The following is a 5,353-nucleotide window of genomic DNA, read 5'->3' on the forward strand; positions in this document are numbered from 1 at the left end:
AGGGCACTAGCTAGATTGCAAGGACTTGGAAGGCAATGACAATAAGCTATTCAGCTGGATGCATGCTTATGAATCAAGGCCAAGCAGCTGGCTGCATGCATGGCTGCATGCATAGAAGCGGATCGAGAGAACTCTAAAAACATAAACAACGTCATAGGTACTCAGGTGTCGTACCTATGTACTATATTATTGTCTTCATGAAAGTATGGCTGCATGCAGTTTTGACATCAGCTTATTTGAGCTAGGACTTCAAGTTGATTTGTGTTTTTCATTAGTGCCACATCTCCAACATTTTATATTCATAGAATAATTACACACACCGGTCTTGGTCTACATAAAACTCGAGGTCTACCATGACTAAGTATATCTGTCGCTGCATTACGGAGCCAATATATGTCATTCTTTCAATTACTAATGTTTTTATTAACTATTTTGATATAGATATAGATAAATCATATACATCAAAGAGTCTTCTGAGGTCAAAGTCCGGAGTTCTGCCTAGCCGTCAGCCGCACAAGGCAACGAGAAGCAGGTAAACTCTTGCTAGTAATAATAAAGCACGGATTGAGTTTCTTGGGTTCACCGTCGCGGCTTTTTTGCGAAAAAGTCCCTTATGTTTTAGTTATTCAACCCGCAATGCATCGTTAATCTGGCACACTGAAGGAAAAAACGGTTAGATGAAAAAATACACCCGTACGCATCTGCTCCTCTCCTTGATCCTCACCTTTGCCCAGGCCGAGCTATTCCCCCTCGCCGCCGCCACACCTCAGCCCCCTCGCCGTCGCGGCCGCACCTCAGCCCGCTCGCCGCCCCCGTCGCCGCCTCCGCGGTCGCACCTCAGCCCACTCGCCGCCCCCGTCGCAACCCAACCCCTCCTCCCCTCCAATGGATGCCGCCCCAACCACCTCATCCAATAGGAAGCCCCAGTTCGGCGGCCTCCGTTGCCGCCCTTCAGCGGCCACCTCGCCACCCCTCCAACGCCCACCACGTCCTTATCCAACGCCTCCCTTCAGCGCCCACCCATCCGCCTGCCCGCCCGGCAACGCCCGATTGAATTGTTGCTGCCAAGATCTGCCTCAATGTGGTTTGCATCATTGCGGCGACGACATCGTCGATCTTCAACTCCGGCAGGACTACCACAATTCTCGCGGCTGGTATCCTCTACTCTCATCTCCCTACTATGAATCCTGACTGATTCTCTTCCTCCTCCCTGTGTCTTCCTCTCTGAATTTGGTAGTAGGTGTTAGTGCGTAGCAAGTAGTTAATCAGCCAGTGGTGAATCTAGGATAAGAATAGAGGGTGCGCTGAAATCATTAGTCATTGTGCTAAACTGGTACGAGTATGATTTATAGTCTGAATTGTTGCATGGCAAAACAGTACCATGTTCTCTGAATATTTTCAATCCTATCGCATTGGCATGTATATTCTGCATCTCTTGAAGATATTTGTGACATGTTGGCTGCCTTTTTCCCCCTTCTTTGCAGTTAAACGTTTCAGTCTTTAATCCCCTGGTTTTAGGCTATAATCCCCCGATTAGTACTGATATATGGAGTACTTATACAGAGTTGGGGCCGGGCACTAGATCTTGCACTCTGAAATTAATAATACATCTTCTGCAATACTCATAGTACTATGAGATTCTTAGTACTCTCATTAGTATTGATATATGCAGCAGTGATGCAAAATTGGGGGCCCCAGATCTTGTACTCTGATTAGTACTGAATTTTTAAAAGTTCATATACTCTGAAATTCATCGTACATCACGTAAAGTGCCCAAGGTGCTTGTGCGTACACTCTGCAAACACTGAACATACAAAGTGCACAAGGCTGATATATTTCCCTCCATTTCTGTATGAATAAATCCTAGATCGTTACAATAACATGCCAACCTTCTTTGCACTTCATGCCACTGTAAGGTTGGTTTGGTGCTGATGCTCCTTACGTCCATGTCATTGTAGATGGCTGTGGAAAGCTGGAAAATTTGCCTTTTCTATCAAGATGAGAATCAACAACATAAAGTTCTAGAAGGATTCATGGACAGGAAAGATATCTCCTTTTATGAGTTAGTCAAATTGATTGAAGAAGTTGGCTTCTCGCCGGCATATGGTTTCTTGTACTACAGGAAGAAATACCCTCGTGGCAGATGCTATTCTGACATTGCTTCTGACCATGAAATACTTTGTGTTCAGTCTTCCCCTGGAAGTTAGCATAGGAATACACAATGTTTCTTCAGAATAACAGAGCACCAAATCGAGGCAGCAGGCTGCCATCGAATTCCATGGAATAAAACTGACTTGTGGGTGTGATTAATCACTTACCAAAGTACAAGTTCATTCTCTGATGAAAAAGGTCAGTGTTTGGGGTGCACTGCGTAGCAAGGATATGTTGTAGGCTATATAGCTCTTCTGTGGACTGTGAGAGGTTGGGGTTCTCATGCTTGCTTGGTCGGAACCTTTTCTTTTGAGTCGATTGATGAACGATGGGCATGAGGGCATCTCTGCACTAACTATGCTGTATGTGTACTCCACTACATACAGATAGCTCGCTCGTCGTATCTCGACAGAAGAAGAACAACTTTGATCGATGGAGATGGATTTCTTTCCTGGTGTTGCGATTGTATGTGCCTTGCCGACTAAACTATCTTCTTTCTTATTTACTGTCAGGTAGCTCTTTCAAAGATAGCTCGCTCGTCGTATCTCGACAGAAGAAGAACAACTTTGATCGATGGAGATGGATTTCTTTCCTGTTGGTGCGATTGTATGTGCCTTGCCGATTAAACTATCTTCTTTCCTATTTACTGTCACGTAGTTCTTTCAAGTCCATTTTCTCTAGCTACATGATGTTTTCTTTATCGGCTGTAATTTATTTGGCATTTGTGACAGCCAAATTGTCATGTCAAACGTGCTTTGAAGTTTTTTTTATTGCAATTGACATGTAATTTATTTTCTAAATAACCTATTCTTGATGGAGTCTGATCTCCTTTTTGACATATTCCAAGAATAAGTTCTCATGTTCAATAATGCAATTCGGTAGATTATCTTGGATTATGGCATTGGGTTAATAGGATTTCATTGAACATAAATTTCGTTCTGCACATGGATTCAAACTACAGTGCAATGATTTATTGAAAAATCTGCATCTTAGTGCTGCCCCATTTTCTGCGATTCAAATCTTCTTGGCTATGATAGATGGTTCAAAAACCATGTGAATCTTGGAACGGATCTGTTCTTCATATGTTATTATAGCCCGTGCATGAACTATTTTAAGACATGTTTACATTAAGGTCATATACATTGTTTTATAAGATGGTAAATTCAAAGAACTGTTTGAACCTTGGAAGTGACTCTTATAATTTTTGCAGCAGGGAAGCTATTTGTGGTGTAATATGCAGCTAAAGGTATTCCAGCATGAGCTTCCATGCACAACATCAGTGCTTAAAGTAAAGGCTTCAGGACTTAAAAGTAAAGTACACCCATGGCTTAACTTAGTTTCCTTTTCTTATAGATAACTTGATTCTCTTGTTACAGATAACTTGATTCTCTGCTCACAACCAACTGCAGCAAGAAATAATTTCATAGGTAGCCTTTTCCTTTCACTGCTTTGACAGTATTTTTTGAGAACTGACAACATTTTAACATGGTATCACCCGTTGCAACACACTGCAATTATGCAGCCACAGATCGCGCCAAAGCATAGCCAGCCTTGGTCCAAGGAGATAGAGAAGTACTGACAAGGTGGCTCGTTCGCAAGTTGGAGCCATCCATGAGCTCACTGCTCTTGGTCGCTCACAGCAAAGAACTGCATGTTGGCTGGGATCTTGCCCATGTAATATCTTCAGTACTGTAATGGCAGATTGTACTTTTGATTACTTGAGCAAATTTTTTTTGCAATTTTTTTTGGTGTTTAGGCCATGCTTATTGGGCCAAGAGGCAGACCCCGTATAATGCCTACCCGCTAAATGTGTTTACAGTTCGAGGAAAAATGGCTTTGCGGGCCGGCGCGGGGGCCGAATATCCATTTTTACAGGTCCGCTTTGCGCTGGCCGGCGAATCCTCTTTTACGGGTCCGCTTTGTGGGGTCTGCTCGGCTGCCGCCTGCACTAGCCCGTAAATCAGTAATTTGCATTTCAATTTCAGGTATGAAAAAACATTTCTTCTTCCCAATACCAAAATGAGCATCCACCTTCCTACACACATGACCATCTCAATAAACTACCGAAATTGAACTGAATAGGTTGACAAAGCCAAATGAAAACAAGAACATACCCCGTCGTTTTCGCATTTGAAGAATACCCATCTGGGGTGTTGCGGCATTGCTAGATGTTAGCCACAACACTGTATGTGTGCAGTTGTCGCACTATATGAGCCACATCGACGAGCTGCTGCGTGAGCGCCGAGCTCGGGCGACGGCCGGCCGAGTCCTTGCCGGCAAACCGACGACGGCGGCTAGAGGACGAACCACTACCTGGCTACCTGCATGTGGCGCTGGGGCTTTGCCGAGGCTGTGCGGGGTGCTCTCCGACCAATCCATGCCTTGGCGCAGCCGCCGGTGGCCGAAAACGCCAAATCCAGCGGCTGCGACAAACAACCGCCGATCTGTAACTTTCCGGCCGGTCGAGGAAGGAGGAAGTGGTGGAGGACAATCTCAGGCGTGTGGCGGCCCGCCGGCGTGATCCTGACGACTGGTATGGCCGGAATCGTAGGCGGCGGCGGTGGGTGCGGAAAAGTGCGGGCTGAAATATTCGCCTCCGCCCCGCCAACCGCTCCCGCTATATACAGGGAACCGACGGGGCGAGGGGGAGAACCTGCATTTTCGCGGGTTGGGGTGGGAATTTTGCCGCGTCCTGCAAAAATATTTACGGGTCCGACGTGTTTGCGGGGTCTGATCGGACAACTTTTTTCGCGCGGACCCGTATTTTGACGGTTATTTTGCGGGTCGAGGCATTATACGGGGTCTGCTAGAGATGCTCTAAGAAGATATATGATTATATTTTCTCCCGTTGCAACGCACGGGCAATTTTTCTAGTAAAAAATATATATTACCTTGGCATCGTACAGACGGTGGAACCAAGCGTTGAGGAAATTGCATCGCCCAGACCGCTGTTTGCTGGCAAGGCCGGCACATCTTGACATGGACCAGCGCCGTCCTTGGGCTGAGAGGATTCCTGCCGGCGAGGCGTGTGCAGCGCGGGGAGGAGGCCGCATACGTCGACGGCATACTCGTCCTTGGATCGTCGGCGCTGTCGTCGGCGTTTGGGCGGCTCCTCGTCGGGTTTATCGCCACCTTTTCTGGGGGTGCCGTCGCTGTTCTTCCCATTGGTGCTATCACCCTTATCTTTGGGGGTATCCACCAT

General features: G+C 46.2%; 1 long non-coding RNA gene across 2 annotated transcripts; it reads left to right on the forward strand.

Annotated features, from left to right (window-relative positions):
* The first annotated feature begins 675 nt into the window (after window positions 1–675).
* Window positions 676–3,982, forward strand: LOC109752775 (uncharacterized). 2 transcript variants are annotated; one of them, XR_002230353.4, is made up of 5 exons: window positions 676–1,154; window positions 1,959–2,757; window positions 3,362–3,439; window positions 3,528–3,578; window positions 3,674–3,982. It is a non-coding gene; the product is annotated as an uncharacterized lncRNA (long non-coding RNA). The 2 variants fall into 2 exon arrangements; XR_002230354.4 differs by having other exon boundaries at window positions 3,362–3,461; window positions 3,674–3,904.
* Window positions 3,983–5,353: the final 1,371 nt, after the last annotated feature.

Source organism: Aegilops tauschii, chromosome 4, assembly GCF_002575655.3.
Source record: "Aegilops tauschii subsp. strangulata cultivar AL8/78 chromosome 4, Aet v6.0, whole genome shotgun sequence".
NCBI classification, from domain to species: Eukaryota; Viridiplantae; Streptophyta; class Magnoliopsida; order Poales; family Poaceae; genus Aegilops; species Aegilops tauschii.